General features: G+C 36.5%; 1 protein-coding gene and 1 long non-coding RNA gene across 10 annotated transcripts in view; one reads left to right on the top strand and one right to left on the bottom strand.

Moving 5' to 3' along the window:
• Positions 1-12,137, bottom strand: part of LOC106878020 (coiled-coil domain-containing protein 186) — a 173,635-nt gene that overhangs the window by 124,024 nt on the left and 37,474 nt on the right. For 4 of the 9 annotated variants that reach the window (XM_089362453.1, XM_089362457.1, XM_089362446.1 and 1 more), the window contains exon 1: positions 3,837-4,187. The exons of 4 other annotated variants lie outside the window; for them this stretch is intronic. The gene's annotated coding sequence lies outside the window, so the exon portion shown is untranslated. Of the gene's footprint in view, positions 1-3,836; positions 4,188-7,485; positions 7,621-12,137 lie in introns of those variants that run through there. One more of the 9 variants, XM_089362460.1, reaches the window with a different exon arrangement.
• LOC128249368 (uncharacterized) lies at positions 4,334-7,218 on the top strand. The gene is made up of 2 exons (XR_008265471.2): positions 4,334-4,467; positions 6,081-7,218. It is a non-coding gene; the product is annotated as an uncharacterized LOC128249368 (long non-coding RNA).

The raw sequence follows: 12,137 nt of genomic DNA, 5'->3' as shown, positions 1-12,137 counted from the left end.
TCTTCTCACGCACAGCCCATTTCCAAAGGTCTCGGTCCGTAGTCATCGCCTCGGTGAGGCCCAATGTACGAAGGTCTTGCCTCACCACCTCAGCCCAGGTCTTCCTGGGCCTACCTCTTCCACGGGTTCCCTCAACTGTTAGGGTGTGGCACTTTTTCACGCAGCTATCCTCCTCCATTCTCACCACATGTCCATACCAGCGCAATCGTCTCTCTTGCACGCCGTCTCTCTTGCATACATATATATATATGCATACATATATATATATGTATACATATATATATACACACACATATATATATATATATATATATATACATATACATATATATATATATATATATATATATATATATACATATACATATATATATATATATATGTGTGTTAATATATATGTATACATATACATGCACACACATATATATATGCATCTATATAAATGTATACAGATATGAATATATGCATGCATGTGTGTGTGTTGGTGTGTATGCATATACACACATATATTAAACACTAGCTTAACAGCTGCCCTCCATGCAGACGTTCAAGCTAGCTCCTGTGGAGGACTAATTGGGCTTGCAGCCCAAAGCTAAAGACAGCCCAAAACTAAAGGCAGCAATAATAATAAAGCATTTGTTGGTACTCTACCAATATGGTATTATTACACCAATATCATATTATTTTAAATTCAGTTTAACTGAAAAACTTGTAAGTTCACAAGTTTTTGGAGTTCTCTTAAAATTTGAATTTTCAAATTGCTAGCACATAACGAATCCTCATCCAGACCTGATCTCAATGCTGGATGTTCAAGAACCAAATGAAGGTGTTGCAATCACCACCATGAAGCTGGCTCTGAATGAGGATCATTGTTACCACTCATACAAGAGGTGCAAGGGACAAATTCTGACAGTCAAGGCCAAGAAGTTCTTAGTTCTTCTCAGATGGATAAAAACATCTGCTGCAAGGACCAGCTCCACCACAGCCAGAATAACAGGTAGCTTGCCTACAACACGTGTTATGTTTCCACATATGAAAACCAAGTTCCCCCAAACTGTGATGGTTTTTAGATTTATCTCCAGTGAAGATGACGTCATGCCAGCCCATATCTTTGAATACGGTCTTCGGCTCAATTCAGGAGGCTATGTGAAACTGCAGGAGACTTTAGTCAAAACCCTTGATGGAGAAATTTACTCCTGGAAGGGATATATGTAGCAGTAGAAATTGGCTCTTTGCTATACCTCCGGAAAGAGTCAGAAGTGGTTGTTGGAGAATTTCTACGACATCACCAGCCCCACTTTCTGGCCTTCTAATTCCCCCAAATGTAATCCAATGGATTACTATGTTTAGGCTGCAGTTGAGAATGATTACCAACTACACTACCTGCAACACCAAGGCCAGGCTGGTGGTCAAGATCAAGGAGGTGATTGATGATTTTCCTAGCAATACAGTGAGAAACACGTGTCAGGTTCTGGAGCCATCTGGAAGTCATGGTTGAAGCTGAGGCTGACAGTTATCTCTCAGTCATAACCTAGTTGGTATCTTTTGATTTTTTAAAAGAATATTTCAAAATACTTATATTCTAGGATGGGATATTGTTTTCTTTTCCATTTATGCAAACCGTCAAATTCAGTCTGAACACCTGTATGTATGTATGTATGTATGTATGTATGTATGTATGTGTGTGTATCTATGCATGTAAAGGTAAACATATGTACGCATACACACACACATACGTAAATATCCATATACATAAACATACATACACATACTTATAAATGTATATACATACACATATACATAAATATAAACAAACACACATATATATATCCATGTACATAGAAATACACATATGCATACATATATAAGATACATCTAAACACACCCACACTATATATATATATATAGTTCAAAAAAACAAAAAAACAACAAAGTGAAGACGTGATATGGATAGTATTATTGGACGCTCAGGAAAGGAAAGAGAGAGCGTATGACGTTTCGGGCGTAGCCCTTCGTCGGAAAGATGGAAAGTTCGGAGAATGGAAGAACGGAGAAAGAGGAAAATGGTACCGATGCCCACGAGATATATATATATACGTGTGCGTATGGACGTACGTGTAGAAGTGTATAGCTGTTCATGTTTACGTACATACATACATACATACAGACAGGCAGACATCTGCATTGAATTACAATTATGTGTTGACATATTCCCAATATAGTTCAAACAGATTTTCTCACCTCCAACCTGCGTCGGATAGTTAGGATTTTATTGTATTTATACATATGATATTAAATAATGTAGGAACAACTCTGTGAGAATATCTATGTAATATGAATATAACAACTAATCTCGTCCAATAAGCTACTCTAACGTTTTTAAAATGGGATCTACATATTTTAAGTCTGGAATCAATTGAAAATATTCATTCACTACCAATAAGGTCTGGATGATTATGTTCAGAAAACGCCCAACTGATTTGCTGGTTTAATCAGTTATGTAAGTGGTGAATGAAAACAAAGTCTGAAAACAAGTCAAAATATTCGTCTGTGGAAAAAAAGTCATAGGAAAAAATTTAATATTGTATAAATATATATAATAAATGATAGATTTAATTACAAAAAAAAATAATATTTAAAAATCGCTCGGCCATACAATAGATATAACAGTGTTTCACATATGTGGTGGAAAAATAAATCACGTTTCATATACCTATAAAATCTTAAATAAAACAATGATAAAAGAAAAAGAAAATATTAAATCAGTCGTTTATTGATATTGTCCTGTGACTTTTTCTTTCTTTCTGGATTCATGTAATATAGTTCTTGGTGAAATAGGACTAGTTGGGTACCTTCGCCCCACCACCCAACAGTTGTTGCAAATGAACAAGAGCTGAAACTGAATGGGTAAAAAAATCAATATTTTATATATATATAAATGACAATCAATAGCCATATATATATATATACATATATACGTATGTATACACACATACACTACGCAAACTATACAGTATGGATCTACAATACTGTCCACTTTGATTAATATACCCACCCACTCTATTGACAATCTAACTTACACCTTTTTAGACGATTGTGTGTGTGTGTGTTAAAACTGAACACTGACTAGCTTATGTTTTAACAAGTCGTTCATATACAGATAATAAATATACTCAGCTAGCAACATTTCTCATATTGTTTAGAAATAGTGAAATTGAAACATGGTACGGGTGAAGACCAATTTGTACGGATTTATTATTTTTTTTACGAAATAGAAATACAAACAATTAAATACATTCATACATACACACACACACACACACATATATATATATATATATATATATATATATATATATATATATATATATATATATATATATATATGTTTATATATATATGCGTGTGTGTATCTACATCATAGTGATGTCTGAGATTTTTATGAAAATTCGAATTGTATTTGTTTACAAATGCACATGAGTATATGTAGTTAGTTTGCATCGCATATATGTATCTATATCTATAGCTATATATATATGGGGCTGTGCATATGTTTTGTGGTTGTGCTAGGATTAACATAAAAGACAAACTGTAATTAAAAATTGATTGAGAAGAGGGTAACACTCGATGTGACTACAACATTGTCTACATAATATTAAAGTGACAGGTTAGGTGCGTGAATGCAGTGCTGTTTACATTGCATGTTGACTCACAGACTTCGCTGACAAAGAATAACACATCATCACATTATTACCATTATGAGAGAAATCGTCATTATAATTATCATAGAAATAATCATTAAATTATTTGTTATTGTCATTTATTAGTTTACCTACCTCTAGGATGAGAAAAAGTTAAGGTACTGCACCGTTGGCAGTACCCGTAAGGTATGTATCGTATCCCTTTTTTTGTTTTTTGTTTCCTTTACTCGTCTTTTTTTGTTGTTTTTACTTGTGAAGTGTGTTAATTAACTGGAAGAAATGCCGTTATGACAATTACCGAAGAAAAAAAAATAATAATTCGCACTGAATGTGAGAAATGACATCAGAGAGAAGAGATAAGAGAGAGAATGAATCGAACAGAGATAAGGGAGCAAGAGTGGGAGGCGAGAGAGCAATGATATATGTGGGTGGTTTTCTATGTATGTGTGTATGTATATGTATAGAGAGAGAAAGAGGGAGAGAGACACAGAGAGAGAGATGTGGAGAAGGAAGAGTAGATAAATAAATGGAAGGTGCAAAACAACTTTACTGAACCAATACAAAATGGCTACATTATTAGTCACGTGATTTAACACTTAGAAACTAAAAATATAAGGGAGATAACTTAATTTTTTTACTTTGACTTTTCTTGCGTCAGTGGCTTGAGGCAATGCTGGGGCACTGTCTAGACTGTTTTTAGTCGAACGAATCAACTCCTGTACTCGTGTTATTTTTTTTTTTCGGATATTCTCTTTTTTTTAATCTGGTACTTACTCTATCAATGTCATTTGCTGAACCACTAGCTTACAAAGACATAACAAGCCAATGTCAGTGGTGGTGGTAGGGTGGATAAACAAAAAACGCAGATATATTCATATATATATGAACGAATACGAAGGAATTCTTTCAGTTTTCGTCTACAGATTTCCGTCCACAAGGCGTTGGTCGTCCCGGGGCTATAGTAGAAGACATTTGCCCGAGGTGCCATGCAATGGGACTGAACCCAGAACCATGTGGTTGGGAATCAACCTTCTTACCATACAGCCCAGCCTGCGCCTTTACTTTTTTTTAATCTTTTATCTTTTACTTGTTTCAATCATTAGACTGCAGTCATGCTGGAGTACCACCTGGAAGAATTTCTAGTCGAATGAATTGACCTCAGTACTTTTTTTAAAAGCCTTGTACTTACTCTGTCTTTTCCTTTTTGCCGAACCGCTTATTTACGGGGACGTAAACAAACCAGCACCGATTGACAAGCGGTGGTTGGAGTACAAACATAAACACACAAACACACACATGTATATACAACAGACGGCGGAATTTTGGTTTAAGGACGCCATGTAACCTCTCATAACATTCTATTTTTTGGAATTTTTAGAAAGTCTTTGTGAATTTGTGTTCTACACACGGGAATTCATAGGATTATGAAAAATAACTTTTTTTAAAAAATTTTTCGAATTCTTTCTTTAAAATCAGAGTTCTTTAAAATACGGAAAGGCCGAATTTTTTGCTTAAATCCCAGCAACTGACCATTATATGTGTTTATGGGAAGAAGAATATTGAAAAACATCTCTACGTCAGAGTGACAAAGAAACAAGAAAGGTATCAGGTGGTCGTGAGATGTGCTAAAAATTACAGCAAAATAGCGCTTAAATCAGAGTTTTGTTAGTTTTTTGTTTGTTTTTGCATAATCATATTAATTCCCATGTGTAGAACACAAATTCGCAAAAATTTTCTGAAACTTCTAAACAATGAAAAAATTATGAAGGGTTATATAGGGTGTTTAAACTAGAATTCCGCCGGACGGGCTTGTTTCAGTTTCCGTCTACCAAATCCACTCGACTCGAGGCGATAGTAGAAGACAATTCCCCCAATGTGCTACGTTGTGGCACTGAAACCCGAACTGATGTTTATGAAATGAAAAAAAGGGACGTAAAAAAATAAATAAGTGACGCTCTACGTTGGCAAATGTACAAAGTTAAAAAATAAGTGTAATAAGAGTTAATGAAATTCACAAGATCAGATAATTCTGTGCCATGAGACAAAGTGAGTTCTGCCGCTTCGGACAGATGTTTTCTTGTCAAAAGCAATGTCATCATCTGACGGTAGATCTTTTAACTTTACTTGTTTCAGTCACTGACCGGCGGCCATGCTGGAGCACCACTTTGAAAGATTTAATTGATCAAATCAACTTCAGTATTTACCTTTTAAAAACCTGATACCTATTTTATCGACGTCTTTGTCGAACCGTTAAGTTACAGGGACGTAAACAAACGAATACCGGTTGTCAAATAGTGCTCTCTCGCTCTCCTTCTCTCTCTCACTCTATATATATATATATATATATATATAATCTCAATTGCTGTTTTTTCTTTCCAGATTAAACCAACACGAATTAATGATGGCAGTCAGACTAAGCTTTGAATAAAGGAAATTCATTCTAAAATGCTACTGGAAGTGTGAAAACGCAGTCAAAGTGCAAAGACAGTTTGAGATGGAGTTTCAAATAGATCCACCAACGCGACTTAACATCATTCAAATTAGAGATAAGTTTGAAGCCGGTGGAACTGTTCAGAATGTCCACGAAAAGCGTTCCGGAAGACCATGAATATCGACAACCTGAACGAAGCAAGAAGGAGTGCTGGAAACGTATCACTAAAGCCCAAGAATATCTGTGAGGTAAGCGAGTCGTGAGGGAGGTATTTCAAAATCGTCTGTCCAACGTATTTTGAAGCGTTGTCAATGGAAAAGTTACTTTCCAAGATTAGTCCATGCTATTAATGACGATGATCCAGACCGAAGAGTGTAGTATTGCGAGATACTTGGCACGATGTGTAGAAGATGCACACTTTCCAACAAAGATTGTGTGGAGTGGTGAGGCTACATTCAAATTAAATGGTTCAATTGACCGCTACAATTGCACCTACTAGGGCCTGACGATCCGCATGTTATGGTGAAACACCACGTTAATTTACCAGGAGTTACAGTGTAGTGTTGCCTATCATCAAGAGGACTAATTGGACTATTCTTTTTTGACGGTGCTGTGACTGGTCCCGTTTACTTGAAATTACTGCAACAGTCTGTCATGCCAAGCATTGGAGAAGAGTTTTATTTTCAGCAAGTTGGGGCACCGCAACACTACCATCGCGATGTTAGACCCGTCCTTGATGGGATCTTGCTAAACAGGTGGATTGGATGAAGGGGTTTCGTTGAATACCTTCCGCGTTCACCAGACCTCACACCACTAGACATTTTTTTATGGGGATACCTAAAAGACAAAGTCTACACTATGAAACTTGCAACAGTCGCTGATTTGAGAGTAGCCATTGAACGAGAATGCACACAAATACCAAACGAAATTGTTTCGTGATGTTTGCGATTCCATTGCTTCGCGTTGACAGCAGTGCCTGGACCAAAACGGACATCAGTTTGAAAACAGGCGTTGACAAAACAATAAATAATGTCTGTAGATTCTATTAAATTTTGAAAATGAAATGTATTTTAATAAACACCTACTTTACAATGCGTATACACCCTTTATATAATATATATATATATATATACATGACGGGCTTCTTTCAGTTTCCGTATACCAAATCTACTCATAAACTTTTGTTCGGCCCACGGTTATAGTGGAAAACACTTGCCCAAGTTGCCACTCAGCTGAACTGAACCCAAAACCATTTGTTTGAGAAGCAAACTTCTTACCACATAGACACATCTGCACCTTAAGAAAAAAAAAAGTGTTGGGGAGAAAAAAAGGAAGTAATTTCCTGGTACTTACCTTACCAGGCCCAAATGTAGCAAAACGATGCGAACTGATAGTGTTTTTCCTAGGAAGGTAGGATGAGCAAATCGAAAGCATCCAATTTTCAGTGATGTGACTACGCTAGTAATAAATAACTGCACGATAGTTGTAAATGGTTGCCACTATCATATTAGTAGTGTCATTCATTTTCATTATCTCGCGACATGTCAGCCTATGAAAAGATATTGATTTCAAATTATGGCATTAGGCCAGCAATTTTGTAGGGAGTGGGTAGGTCTATTACATCGACTGGTACTTATATTATCGACCCCCACCAGAAAGATGAAAGGCAAAGTCGACCTCGGCGGAATTTGAACTCAGAACGCAAAGACAAACGAAATGCTGCTAAGCATTTTGCCCAGCATGCTAACAGTTCTGCCATCTCGCCGCCTTTGCTCACGATGAAATATTACCATGCTTGAAAGCAAATATGTGTTGGCGATAGGAAGGGCAGCGGGCCGTAGAAAATATACTTCAGCAAACTCCGTCCGACCCATGCAAACATGAAAAAGTGGACTTTAAAACGATGATACATACATACATACATACATGCGAACAAACAAAAATACCCTGCTGTTGATGCTGATATTCCAATGAAGGAGCCTTGGATCTAGGTCAGAAACCGGCTCTTTCTCTATTGGCAAGAAATCTTGAAATAAAACTGAATTACACACTCACAAGCACAAATGTTTAGTTTAGTTTATTTGCGTAAACGTTATTTTTATAGCAGAGCACTTTGGACTTTTTTTAATAGTGTTTATAATTTAAGTATCAAAAATCATGTAGAACATGAAATGTACCATGTATTTCGTCTGTAAAAAGAAATTTTTGAGAGAATTATCTCCCTTACACTTGTTGATGTTGTTTATGAAAATAGCGAGAGTTGGCTACATTTAAACGGCAGTAGTCGAAGCCAAGTTAAATAAATACACAACGAAGTGATTAGCTTTCCACCTGCTCTCACTGTTGTTATTCTTTACTATCGCCAAGCACAGCTGAAGCTAGTTCACTGTAGAGGAGTTGGAGGCTAGAAAAGCAAGACCCTGTATGCCTGAAAGTAATAGAGATTAGGTCGTAAAATCAATCCAATGCAAGCTGAGAAATGGTAGGAAATAGAAGGTTCAGAAAGTAATGAATGCAGCGAAAAAGAGCTTCGAGCTCAGGAAAATAATGGGACGCACTCAGATCAATAGCCAGGGACTAGGCTTGATGGAGGCGGGATTCAAAGTCAAAAGAGAAATCAAAGAGGGACCTGGAAGTGAGAGAAGAGGATACCAAGAGAATCCACAAGGCAGTCCAGGAAGGCCAGCAGGGACAGTGAACAACGTGGAAGCGAGTCTAGTAGTGGAGACCTCTGGCGTTCTTGGCGCACGAACCATATTTCTGCTCACCGCTATCAGGGTGGAGATGTCTATCTGCAAATGTGAGCCCCGTGATCAGTGTGACTGTTCCAGTGCATCTCCTTCGGCATCTTCCGGGGCAACTCCTTTCCCATTTTGTCTACTAAGACCATGAAGCGATCTGAATGACAGGAAATTTTATGTTCTACTCCTTAATGTAAAGTTATTCCAGAAAACTCCAGAGAAATATCAGCTGAAATAACATATGGCACATGGCTTCTCTCAGTGTCAGCATTATCCTCAGGACCGTTTATGACCTCCTGTCCTCAAATACAAACTTGGTAAGGTGGGAGGAATGAGATAATCCAACATTCCCACTCTACCAAGGTAAGCAAACGGTGTAACACGTCTTGATCTCATGAGAATAGTGCTCGTTCGAAATAGGTACTTAAATAGATATTGCGTGTGACTTGTGCCTCGAAGCTCTACCAGTGTTCTATACTGCAGGGAGTAAAAAAACTGTGACCTGGAACAGCTGTACCAGTTGGATCATGGAAGTATAATCTACTGGATGGAGTGGGTGACTGGGAGTACCTAGAAGACATTTTAGAATTTTTAAAAATCGTCAATAAGTGTGGTATGTATCCAAATATTGTACTGACCTCACTTGTATCAAAACGAGTCATTCTGATTGAACTCATTGTGCTATAGGAAAGTAAAATGGAAAAAGTCCACATCTACAAGGCTGAAAAAAGAATCTGGCTTCCAAGATAAATATAAATATTCCTTATTTCCTTAAACACAGAAAAAAAAAAATTAAAATTTCTAGTGTGTCCAGGAAGAGTTCTCTCCCTTCCTATGAAAAAATCTTTTGGGACGCTACAGATTTAGGTATCACCCATTATACACCTTAATTCCGTTGGAATTTACTTTATCTTCTTTACCAAAATATGATAATCCCTATAAAAATGGGATTTTATTTTGACAAGGCTTCAACAGAAGATGGCCTCCTTTACTATTGCAATAACATTAATGAAATCTTCACAAACTTGTCTTAGTCTTTCATTTGCTTCTCAATAGCACCTCTTCATTGATTTATAAGAAAGAAAGTAGGTCTACTGCATAATGAAAAGTCATGTATCACCAAGTGTGGCTTAAGCTAACACAGCTGCATTGCTTGCTAGAACTCAACACTGTTTCCATCAATATAATCTCTATGGAGTTCTTCGAAAGGAATAAGAAGGATTTACAAAATGCTGTTCTTAAGTCGATGAGGACAGTTGGATCACTTTATTACTCTTGTCTGACCACTTAAGTCAACATTAGTCTCTCGAATTAGCAACATCCAATCTTTCCCTGGCTAATCCCAAGAAGATATTTCTACATTTTCTACACATTAAGCTTGGTTTAATGAAAAATTCTGTTAACGCATTGGATAATGTCACCACAGGAAGATTTTAGTAGATTTTGAAAAGAAAACAAAAAAATAATATAGTGGGTAGGATTTATGTTGGGCCACAGGTCAGATATTTAATTCTAACAAACTTTCAATACAGGTGCAGGCATAGCTGCATGGTAAGAAGCTTACTTCCCAATCACTGGTTCCAGGTTCAGTCCCACTGTGTGGCACCTTGGTCAAGTATCTTCTACTATAACCTCAGGCTGACCAAAGCCTTGTGAGTAGATTTGGTAGATGGAAGCTGAGAGAAATATATTTGTGTGTGAGTGGGTGTGTCTGTCCCCCAGTACTGCTTAACAACTAGTGTGTTTGTGTTCCTGCAACTTCACAGTTTGGCAAAAGAGACTAATAGAATAAGTACCAGGCTTAAAAAGTAAGTACTGGGGCTGATTCATTCAATTGAAAATTCTTCAAGGCAGTACCTCAGCATGGCCAAAATCTAAAGTCTGAAACAAGTAAAAGATATGTGTGTATATGCAGGGAAATAAATTCTCTGCATATACACATGGAGTTGAGGAGCTTCCTGATGCCTTTAAAGAAATAGGTTGTTAGATATTGTTCAAAATACATTTCCTACATGCTTAACTAGATTTCTTTCCAGAAAAATCTCAGTGCAGTAAGAGATGAGCAAGGAAAATGATTCTTGCAACAGAAACATGATACAAGGGATGTGAAAATTAAGGTATGATGACTGACTAGCACAATGACCCACATGAAATCTATAAGAGGAAACCATATTCACAACACTTTTTGTATAACGTATATTCTTCAAATATAAAATAACATCTATATTGTAATGTGATATAATATTGTTTCTCTTTTATTCTTCCACTTTTAATTTTGATTATATCCTAATGTGAAGAACGTTACACATTGGCAGCTTTCCGTGTTTATGGCCATGACAGCAGAATGGTGTTTCAGTATATGTTTGTTGACTGGCATAATGAACGGCTTGAGGCAAAACTCTTGACAAAAAACAATGAGGTGGCAGGTCCAAGTTATATAAAAATGCACATTTACCATTCAATTACCAGTTAATAATTATCCCAGCAGTTGCAAATTTACCGTTAAATTAGCAGTTCATACATGTGCTTCTATTTGGTTAATTTGCTTATATTTGGTTAATTTGCTTATATTTGGTTAATTGATACTGCATACAAAAATAAAGACATACTTCATATGTACAACTAGTTACAATAATAGAGATTACTGTATAATTTCTTCTAGGTTCATAATTTTTGGTTTACAATATTGAAAAAATATGCCACCAAAGAAAAGATGTAATCTCTCCAGAAACAAGTATAAACCAAGGAGAATTGTAGAAAACCGAAGGTAAGAGTCTCAAGAGAGAAAAGAGATGAAACTTTCTCAAGATCAGCAAACACATGCTGCAGTACATCAAAAGGAGTCTCAAGAGAGAAGCAAGATGAGACTTTCTCAAGATCAGCAAAGGCATGCTGCAGCATGTTAGATGGAGTCTCAGTACAGAAGGTACATCAAATGGAGTCTCAAAACAGAAGGGAGATGAGACTTTCCAAAGATCAGCAAACGCATGCTGCAGAACATCAAATGAACTCTCAAGACAGAAGTGAGATATGACTTTCTTAAGATCAGCAAACGCATGCTGCAGCAGGTTTGATGGAGTCTCAATACAGAAGGGAGATGAGGCTGTAATATTCTTGGCACTTATGTGAATTTTTGCTACCCTGGTAACTATTTATTTTTTTTTTCTATGTTATTTGTACACATAGAAAATACACATACATTTATATACATACATATATGTATGTATACATAAAAACATATACATGCATACAAATGCATATATA

This window comes from Octopus bimaculoides, chromosome 14, assembly GCF_046866305.1.
Source record: "Octopus bimaculoides isolate indiv1 chromosome 14, ASM4686630v1, whole genome shotgun sequence".
Taxonomy (NCBI): domain Eukaryota; kingdom Metazoa; phylum Mollusca; class Cephalopoda; order Octopoda; family Octopodidae; genus Octopus; species Octopus bimaculoides.
The sequence above is the reverse complement of the archived record's forward strand: the minus strand, read 5'-3'. Positions and strand labels throughout refer to the sequence as shown.